At 40.2% G+C, this 11,052-nt stretch overlaps 1 protein-coding gene across 1 annotated transcript in view; it reads left to right on the top strand.

The window, feature by feature from the left end:
• Nucleotides 1-10,510: 10,510 nt before the first annotated feature.
• sema4bb (sema domain, immunoglobulin domain (Ig), transmembrane domain (TM) and short cytoplasmic domain, (semaphorin) 4Bb) overlaps nucleotides 10,511-11,052 on the top strand; it is a 32,476-nt gene continuing 31,934 nt past the window's right edge. The window contains exon 1 of the mRNA XM_084682927.1: nucleotides 10,511-10,719. The gene's annotated coding sequence lies outside the window, so the exon portion shown is untranslated. The remainder of the gene's footprint in view (nucleotides 10,720-11,052) is intronic.

The raw sequence follows: 11,052 nt of genomic DNA, 5'->3' as shown, positions 1-11,052 counted from the left end.
TCCTATACATTGCAGCTAAAAGGTTGGGGTGACTGAATGCTACAGCATTCAGAGATTGGAGGTTCAAAACGTGGGTGTGAAAATGAGCCAACCTACTCTCTCAGTCATGGTTTCAGGTTTGTAAAGAACTTGGTTTTAACTACATGCTCTTATGGTTCCTCCCATTGGCACTTATTTGGTTTTCACAATGTATGCTTCATGTTTTGGCTACCCGCAATGTTTTGGGGCTATGATCAGTGACCTATGCACTTTTGTAAAGCTCTCTCTTGGAAGTCGCTTTGGATAAAAGCGTCTGCTAAATTAATAAATGTAGTTTAAGGGAGCAAGTATCTTTTCTCAGTCATCAAGAAAATGTTCATTGGTTAATATTAGTATTCACGCTCTAAAAACGTGTTGCTACAAGATTCAACTGATAGCCAAGCAAAAAAAAAATAGCCCCCATCAGCAAAAAGCTGCCATAAATCCCTTCAACTTCATCTTGTCTTTCACCTGACTAGCTGCACTCCTCTTGAGGGTCTGAGGACAGAGAATCCAGTTGACCTGATCATCCTTCATCTGCTGCAGTGTTGGCGCAGAGAGGCCTTAGGAATAAACTGGAGCTCGCCAGGCTTAAGGCAATCAGCTGTATAATATGGGTGGATCAGGGGCAGCCTAGCTTCTCGAAATCCGTAAAAGGGGAACCTTACTATTCTTACAGTATGTTGTGGATATAATTTTATAAGAGATTCTGAAAAAAACACCACAAATAAAGAGCAATAAATACAATGTATACATAACTGAGGTTTGACATACTTTTCAGCAGCATTTTTCAAGAAACAAAAGTATGACCTATAGTATTAATAAAGTTACCAAGGAAAGTTGAACAGTTGTTTCAGTCAGGAAAGTCCATGTTTTGTCTTTTTCACAGTTTCCCAGAGGACTATTGTGTGGTTGATTTAGTTCCAAACATCCTGTTCCATCTCTCTCCCTCTCCTTCAGATGAAACACTCCTTCTTGCATCTGCTTGGGCTAGGCTCCTCTTATGGTCCTGAAGAACGTGACCAAGGGAGATCTCTGATAGACTGTGTGATCTTGTTAAAACCAGAACAATTTGTTCTGCCTGAGGAGAACTGGCTGTTTACAGCAAGAAAAACACCAATAAGAAAAAGTTCTTATAAGGCAAACTAGGCAATTAAAGCCAATGAGTTATAGGCATGAAGAGACAGTGATGGCCATTCTCCTGACACTTCATTAAATCAGTTGCTGCACAATGTGGGATAGGGCCCCTGGTCTGAATATTGCAATGTACAATGTTTATGGCCCAACTAAATGGGACAGAGTAGAAACAGTTGGCAGCTTAATATCAACTACTGTGTGAACATACTAGATTTTGATTACAGTTAAAGGACATATGGATTGTATGACAATATTACATAAGTAAAGACTGAACCCTACAGCTTTTAGAAGCAACACCAGAAAGGACTAGCTTTGTTGGTATTGTAATGTATTCGCTCTCCATGGAGGAGATTACAAATAATTTGCAGACTGGACACTTTTGATATTACCCAGAATGCACGATCCTGGCATTTACTGAGGACAATCTATCTGATGGCTCACCTTGACAAAATAATTAAAGTTAGAGTAGCAATTTTTATTAATTGACTTAGTCTGCATACAGATACACTAATTAACAACGTTGTTGTGACACTTGAATGAGCTGAATACAAAGCTGTTAGATTGGAATTAGATAATGTCAGTTTCAGCCAAAGAAAAGTTTGTTCAAGGTCACAAGACCGACCTATTTTATTTGCTGAAAATTAAACCAAAGACATTGACTTCTTAGTCAGACTTTAACTCTTAGTTGCTGGAAATACCATATATGACTTTAATAGACCCTGGAGATGTAACCAAACCTTCTTGAAACAGACCTGTGGGTCTCTGGTGGGGTTTCCAAAAAGCCCTCTCTGCCGCATTTGAGCCCTTTCCATTCCCTTGTTGTGGCTGTGCAGGTGTACGACTGGGAAGGGAGAGGAGGCAGACGGAGTCATCTTTCACAGCAGTGAATCCCCTTCCAAGCAGCCTGGGGGACGAACAGAACAGCCAGTGTACGGAGAGAGGAACCCTGCCACAGAGTTGCCACGGCAACAGAGAAACAGTACACTGTGGTGAGAGAAAGGGATTGTGGGCTGATGGGGTTACCGGGGATGGTAGTGGACACCTTTGTGCGTTAATCTGCTCTATAGAACCTTTGGGGAGGGGAAGAAAGAGTAACTGGTGGTGGGAAGTTCCTGTAGAATACGAAAGAGAGAGAACTCTCCCAAGTTTCAATCACTGTATGCTGAGAAGTATCTTTCATGTACTCAGAAGAAAGGTCAGTGAGTTCTCTGGTCCTGTCACAATATCATTTTACCCAACTGTCTGAAAATCGGTGCCGCTCTGGTGAAATTGTTGGAGCTTGCAACACATCAGTAATTTAACTTCACTCACATCATATTACTTGTCATGTCTTGACAAAAACGATATGAAAACAATGTCAAAAGATTATTCTCTTGGCATGTCCCTATGAAGTCACTGCTGCACTTAAAGTAGTACAACCCTAATAAGTAGGAACTCCATATACTGCATATCATATACTGTAACTGGGTCCTCTCTCTACCACGCAGGTTGACCGGCAAACAGAACGTCTATATTCTCTAGAAGTTGGTCGCCCTCATTGGCGTCAGCGGGGTTAATTGCCTCTTGGTTTTCAGAGCCTGGGAACTCCGTCACAGTGTTGACTCAAGATATGACCCCTTCTTATCAAGGCAGGATCCTGTTTTTCCAAAGGATAGATGATTGGGGCAAGAAGGAAACTTACGCATAACAAGCAATCTAGTCCAAAATGCAACATCTGCCCACTTTATGAAAATAAATACATTTAAAAATCTGTGGATGCCATGTTGTTCCAATTTTTAGATTTAAATTAGTGTAGTCCAATCAAATTTTGTCTGGTATTTTTCCCTTTTGATACAAAGCCTTTTGACAATGTGTTACTGATCCCTCAAACATTTTCTTCATTTTCTCTCAATCTGCATTTACGCCCAGTATCTATCTATCTAGCTAACTATCTAAGGACCCAGTATGTATTATATATTGTGTACAATGCACGAATGATTCACATATGGCTTTGCCATTGAGGTTATGACACAAAGGCCAGAGGGAGTTGTAGTTTTTCCTGTGATCAGGGTCCTGACAGTCCACCACATAAAAGATGGAGGATTTGAAGGCAGCTTCTCTCATGTGGAAGTTAACGAGCAGATCATGGGTGAGATCAACATTCGTTTGATGTCAGTTCACAAAAAGAATTGGCTAAGATTGCATCTCTAAATGGCAATCCTATGATATTTAATGGGAATCTTGGTAGGAGACACATACACTACATGGCCTCAGTTCTGACAACAAAACCAGACTGAAGACGAAAAAGAGAGTAAAGTCATCATTCACTCATAACTTTAGGGTACAACAATTTATTGCTAATGTGTTGACCGAGGTCATGTGTTTAAACCTGTTTGGTCCTAAACAAAGGCCAATGGGCTCTTGTGCAGTAATATAGTTCTGAACATAATCTATCTCAATCTACACAACCTACCTATCTCTTCTGAAAAATATTACAGTAACATGGGCTGTGGATGTGGTTTGGTGATACATAGCCTGTAAGACCCAGCAGGCTATGCATTATTTTGAAGATTTCAAACAGGATTATTGGAGCCATATGAGGACATTTTTTTCTCTTTCAGTTTTTTTTTGTTGCCTTATTTCTGCCTTATATCTATTTATTTTTTAGTCTGACAAGAGCCGGTTGCAGATCAATACAGAGAGAGGAAACATGTTCAAATGGCTGTCATGGTTTCCTGCTAACTCAATTTTGCTCTTGTTCTGTGTTCTCTCTGTATCTATGCATCTCTCTCTCTCTCTCTCTCTCTCTCTCTCATGTTTGACACTAAACAAAGACAGGTGATCCTTGCTGTAGGAGAAAAGCCAGGGCTTTCCTCCCGGTTGGAGAGTTAGTCTGTCAAAGACAGCTAAATCTGTGTATTAGTCACCTGAAATGTCATTGCTTTCCTAACAGGTTTTCAGCTTGCTCTTTGTCAAACTAACAGAGGGACCATTTGTTTCTGGTGGAAGGTGTGGATTGTATTCACATTTAAATGTATTTTGTATTACATTTTATCCAAAAGCGACTTCCAAGAGAGAGCTTTACAAAAAGTGCATAGGTCAATGGTCATAAACAGCGAGATAACAAACATTGCGGGTAGCCAAAACATGAAGCACATATTGTGAACAACCAAAATAAGTGCCAAAGGGAAGAACCATTAGAGAATGTAGTTAAACAAGTTACAATTAAAAAACATGAATCGCTATAAGTGCAAGTGTACCTGTAGAAAAGCAAGCAACAGTAAAAAATTAAAATAAAAAACATATCAAGAGGTAGCAGATTCCTTGTATATTGCATTGGCTGGTCTGGTCTTCAGGAGAGCAAAATCTAAGAGTTACCTGCTAGCACAATCAAATATGAACAAAAAGTACCGTACACACAATATTTATTGATTGGCGAAAGCTTGTGGCATTATCTCTGATATGAAGCATAGCAATACAATATTAATTTATTGTAGAGAGATAGGTATGCGTACATGTGCATGCATACAAACACACATATACAGACCCAGACACACATACAGTCCCAGTAGCATTCACCATGACAACACCGTCTGCAGTAATCGGCTACACTATAATCATCTTGTGGTTGGCAGCACAAAAACACACACAGCCACACACACAAACGCACACAGCGTTGCTCGAAGACTCTCCTCCCCCTTCCCCCAGGCTAGCCTAGCCCACCCCCACAAGCCTACCGTTTTGCAGGAGCAGCCCATGATGTCATGCTGCAAGGCTCCTGCAAGAGACCCTACCCCTCTTCTGATATCTGACTATTTCTCTCTCTCTTTGACACACACACACACGCACTGCTCTCCCCTCCTCTTTTTCTACTCTCGTCCTTCTCTCGTCCCTCTCCATCCGCATTGGTAAGCACTGTCCGCATCTGCTGTACCAGCCCTGACTCTACACACGCATGCATGCACGCGCACTCTTTATCTCTCTCACATACACACACACAGTCATGCACAGATAGACACGCTACTGGGGGATTCCTCTAGCCCTTGCTGCCGCTGCTCACTCTACCTGCCATCTCCGCTGCGTGGAGCATGGTAAGTCCCTCCTCTGTTCTGATCAGTCACTGCTTACAACAAGACAAAAGGATGCATCCTGTGAGAAGCTATGCTGAACTGGCACCGGGAGGAACTGCTAGTGAATCCTGAAGGACGTCTCTGTGAACGGTAAGGTTGAAAATCAAATTGTGTAAAACGTGTGTTCAGGTTTAGATTCCCGTCACCCCAGTGCTGGGTGCCATGGCAATAGAATGCATTCTGCCGGCTACTCTTTCTCTTGTAGTAAGGTGTTGGTAACCATGGTGAGGTGTGTGTGGCTGCCCACACTTGCTTACTATCAGCTCAGGAAGTCTGCTCAAGGGTTTGTTATCTGTTTTGAAGAACAGTTAATGTTGATGTGAAGAATATCTGTCACAGGGCATGCCGGTGACAGAAAGATTTTCTGAGACAGCTTTTAAGTGGAATCATATGAATGTCAAACTGAAGGATTGCTGCTGCAATGTTTTCCTGTCAGAATGAAAAAGATCCTTGCCCCTAGTTTTGTCTGACTTTGGCTGGGTGTGTGGAGAGAATATACTGCCTGCACAAGAGCTCTGACAGTCTCATTATGTGGGTATAGATTGCTCTTGTTGTGTCAGTTAAGACATAGGGTGTATATATAGAATGCCCTCATGTGCATGTCTGTGTGCCTGTATCATTTGGATGGTGGCAGGGTTTTTGGTCTCCATGATGTACACTGGTGTCTCTTATTGCATGGCTCAATGATATTGAATCTAATAAGAGGAGTAATTATATTATTTTCAAGGCTTTTGACTGCTAAATGACACATGCACAATAATGGAATTGAAGAATGGAGTCACTGATGCCATTTTAGTCTGGGGCAGGACAAATGTGTTTTTCTGATGCATTGCATTGCACTGCACTGCAGCCTAACCTTTTATAGTATATGGGTTGAAATATTAATATTTAATATGGTTTGTCTGCTCCACATGTGGACTTTGTCATGACTAATTCATCCAGATGTTTTGTATTTAGTATACTAGAGTATTTTTTGTGAGTTTGTTGTTCAATAGGAAACATCCTGTTATCTGTGGATAAAGTATGCATCCCACTGGTTTCATTTCTGGATTTGGGATGTTGGAAATTGAATTAATGTGTTTTGTAATACAAACATCCTATGCCATCTCTGGCGAGGCATAAGCCATCAAAAACATAATCATACATCAATCAAACATGGCAAAACAAACCATTTATTTCAAGCTAGATGATTTGCATGCTGTTTTACAAATTACCAAGCAACAACACTTTGACTTTGAACTCAGTTAATACCAGTGTTTCCTCAATTTCCATATGAGGTTATCCTGATGAGTTTTTATTAATCTACTAGCCTCATTCCAGCTCCTTGGAGTTCGTCACATTAAGTTTAAGTAAATGTGCTGATAAATGCTAATCTTTACTGAGAAATTTCTAAATTTATAAGTATGGCCCCTCAAGACTGTTAAAGTGTTTTTCCTTTTTGTTATCTTAATAGGAAAGTAATTAGTCTAGACAAAGCCACCACCACACAACATCTAAGCAGGAAGTCCAGAGCAGGTCTAGTTCTTATTGACTATTTAGCATCACATTGGTCCCAGGGGTTGAAGTGAGGGTCACAGATAGGCAGTAGAGATAGGCTCACTATTGATTTTTGCCTGTTCAAATTCCACTACAATTGGACACATTCCTGTTTACCCATAGCTGGGACACAACTCTGATTCAGATATAATTAGTTAGTTTGGGCATCATGTTATCAGGGGAAGAAGTCAAATATACAGTTTTAAGGGCAAATATTTGCTCTATCTAAGGTGGATCAACCGACGATTGGAAGGGTTTTCTAGGCGCACTCCAAAGTGTTGGATGTCTGGGGTCTACTGTTTGCTGCATGTCACGCATGCCCTTTAATGAGACAATATCCTTCCAAATGACAGACAAGCACGTGTGAGGGAGCAGACAATGGAATCCATTTATTGACCAGAAGCAACATCATTCTGCAAACTGCTGTCTACATGCAACCCAATATCTCAATACAATTCTCTACAGAAACTGTATCCTAAGCACGCCTAAATGCAGACACATTTCACAACATTACATCCGTATTACAGTAACAATAGACATCTACCCCTTCCCCCAATCTGCTCCAGTAGGAGATGACTGAGATTGGTCTCAACATAAAAGCTGGTGGGACGTGTCATAATGGAGAGAGGAGCATGTCGTTGCTTCTGCATTGTCCATTGTCAGTTTAATTACTTTCACTGATAGTGGGGAAGTACACCAATCAGATACCTCAGCACTTGGGGACCAGGAGAGGAGGGGGAAACCAGAGAAGCCATTGCTGAACTCTTTGATATGGACATGAGGTGCCATCTGTAGTGGAGGAATCTGATTTATGCATTTCTGTGCACTGGCTGCATACAAAACACAAGCCTGGCCAGAAAGGGTATATACCAAGAACAGCTGAGGGCTCTGTATGACTTATTGAATATGGGGCATTGCTATTCCAGGCTACTATAAGTAGATAATGGCCCAAGTAATATGATCTGATTGTTTAATATGCTGAGTTGAGATATTATTGAAATGTGTATATAAATCTGGCTGTGCTATGGTGCATTAAAAAGATTGCCCAGACAGACTATTAACTGTTGGCTGATTAGAAACAAAATATATCTATCTAAATAGGGAAGGTGCCTATGTCCAGTGTAAAGGTACTTGAGTACGGTGTAGGATGCACATTATAAGACAATACTCGTTATAAGACAAATTGAGGACATAAATTGAGACGCACAGATTTGAATAGACCTCTTTAATGCAGATAAAGAATTGTCAAGTTTGAACTCATCTTACATTGTGTCACTTCTATCAAAACATTTCCTCTGGGCTGCTTTGGAACTTTCAAGATGTAATGCAGGCTTTTCTATTACTGTTTTAACTGAAGCATATCTTAAAATGTCACCATAACGAGTCTCAGGGATATTGCATTTCAGCTGCATTGCTGCCCTTCACCTTATACTGATTGTATGTAGTATGGTGGATGAATGTAAAACCGTTTGAATACAATGTAATTATATAATTTATTCGGGAACTACACATTCACTACCACTAATGCTGTTGAAAGTAATTTCTTATTAAGGTTCACTTCAAATTTAATAAAAATATGATTTATTTGTGGCACAATGAGAACAATTCTGATTTACATGAGATGCACTCCAGATACCACTTCATTTATATCACGCCACTTCCCAAAGCAAAGCGGTAACTAAGGATGATGTTATAATTATCCAAATAAACTAAAATTGGGGAGTTTTATTTTGTATCTTAGCATGAATTAAAGTGTTGAATTTGTATTCATCTACTGGGACTTGCATCAAATCGTCTAAATAGAAAAAGGTCCTTTTTATAAATCCTGAAGGATGAAAGTATTTTTTTACACACTTATTCAAACAACTGGATGATGAGTGTTACGAATCTTCTTATTGTCCAATTGAAAATGCCTATTTTAACTTTTTGGGACTGATTAACATTATCAAACAATGATTTACACCATGTGACAGTGTATTAATGGTTTGTAATTTGCCTTGAGTGATGGGCTCAGGTGTACTGTGAATTCATAATGTTCTTTTTGGGGAAGTGCAGGAAACTTGATTCAGTCCAAAGATTTAAAAAAGAAAACAATCGAGGACTAAAGAGGAAATATCCTCCCACATGAAATAATTAATTCCCCTTAGTAGCTCATCCACCCCCTGTTGTTTCAAGCCTGACTTGTGCAGAAGTTGGGTGATTATAATCTTCCTAGAAGTAATCCGTGATTCAATTTTGAGGATTACTGTGCCCTTGGCAGATAAAGGGGAGAAACTTTGATTTGGTTTGTGTCCTAGAAAGGACATACTCAGAGAGGGAGAGGCCCTGTCAGTTCAACCCCCACCAATCTCTGTTTACTTCCCAGAGAGAGAAGTAAACAGAGTCCGAGACTGGCCTCTGCTCAGTCTCAGACACAGCCACGTATAACCAGTCACTAAATGACAACTTAAAAGAAATATAATTCTGGGGACGGTCTTGTAACTGTCATCTTGATGTTCAGAAGTCACAGGCAAGATATTTGCCAATCTGTTGAAGTCTGTTATGGAAAATAGGACAGGGCGCCAATTACCGTGTTATCTCTTCCACTCCAGTTGTGCTTTCTGGCTTTGAGATATACAGCTTTTTATTAGAGTGTGTCATGAACCCCACTAACTCTTAGTTTCTCTCATCAGGTTTTTCTTCTCATGCAATGTCACTAACTGCTTTTATTTAAAATCCTGCCACTCCCTCTTGCCATGTAATACCTCCCTCCCTGCCAAATATATAACACCTAATAATAACACCTCCCTGCCAAAGTACATTCCTTGTTTGTGCAAACATTCATGGCAAATAAAATCCCTTCTGATTTTGATAACTGTTTTGGTTTCACCTGCAACTTATTTCCTTGTTGTCCCTCAGCAAGTATATCAGTCCATTACCTTTGTAGGCTACTCTGCCAGATTGTCTTTTGCTGAGTTTTCCAGTATTTATGGTTCCTGCTTTTCCATATTTGCATGTTTTTGGCCATGCTTGCTTGCTTCCTGCCCCCCATCGGATTTGATTGCCTGATTGACTGATCCCCTAGCTTTGACCTAGCTGGTTGACAAACTGAACTCTTCAAGCAACTTTGTCTCTTTTATTTGTTGTGCTTTTGGGTTCAAACTTACTAGTACCAGTGGAATTTACCAGGTGACTTGTTTGTTTGGTAAAAAAACGTTTTTAATTTGTTATATTCGTACATTTAAGATGATAGATAGATGTTTGACAGTGGCAAAAGTTCCCTTGATTCAGGGAAAGACTCCTGAGGTCAGTAGTTATCTATATGGTCCAACCCTTCAAAAAATACTTAATTACCAAAGTCCTCCATTCCCTTTTCCTTTCATCGGCACAAAGAGATTACATGAATGGCCGAGTCCAGTTGTGTTCCAGACTGTGGCTTTGTTCATAATCCCTTATACAATTGTGGTGGATGCTCACAACTGTTCCCCAATGGTTGTCTTGCTTTTGATGAAAAAGATGCAGAGCTCTGTTACAGTGTGTTCTCACATTTGTACCTAAAAGGGACGTCTCTAAATAATTATTAACAGCAAGCATCCTCTAGTCTAGCGTATAATACTGAGAATAAAATATTGAACTCGTTCTCTGACAATTCTGGAAAACGCCAGCTTGTTGCTCAATTATAATATAAACTGAGCGAGTGTGAAGGGAGGGACCAAAGTTTCCAGATTTGTTGAGTAGTTGGGGGCGGTAGGTTGTAGTACTCTGACTAACACGAACACTGTAGGCATGTGCTGAACTTTTACGTGGTATTGGAGCATTTGTTTTGCGGCTTACCTTGGGGATACTTTTTAACGCCAAAACTGTTAATTGTTTTTGAGAGATTTATTGAAACACATTTCCAGAGTTTGAATATTGCGGGAAGCTATTTTATTTAAATTAGGTAAGTGTTATTCACGTTCTAAACAAACCTGTTCTTTTCAGGTTTTATGGAGAAGAAAACCGCGTTTAAAGTAGTAAAGTAGCGCTTCGGATGCTTTATCATGTGTTGCTTATTGGTTTTAATTTGTGTACGTTGTTTTCACAACAGTATAGTGAAGCAGTAGCCTACTAAAATTGGCCGCAGCATTGCGAGCAAAGCCCTCTACCGATGATGTTGCTCAACCTGGGGCGGGTGTATTGAGGGGGCACGGGCTTTTTTAGTGGACGTCTCAGACGATGTAGCTGTTTAGCTAACCGCCTGGAAAATAAACCTATTATCTATAAATATCGGTAC

The sequence above is a fragment of the Hypomesus nipponensis genome, chromosome 19 (genome assembly GCF_054491055.1).
Source record: "Hypomesus nipponensis isolate SF chromosome 19, ASM5449105v1, whole genome shotgun sequence".
In the NCBI taxonomy this organism is placed as follows: domain Eukaryota; kingdom Metazoa; phylum Chordata; class Actinopteri; order Osmeriformes; family Osmeridae; genus Hypomesus; species Hypomesus nipponensis.
Note: the sequence above shows the minus strand (reverse complement) of the source record. Positions and strands in the feature narration are given on the sequence as shown.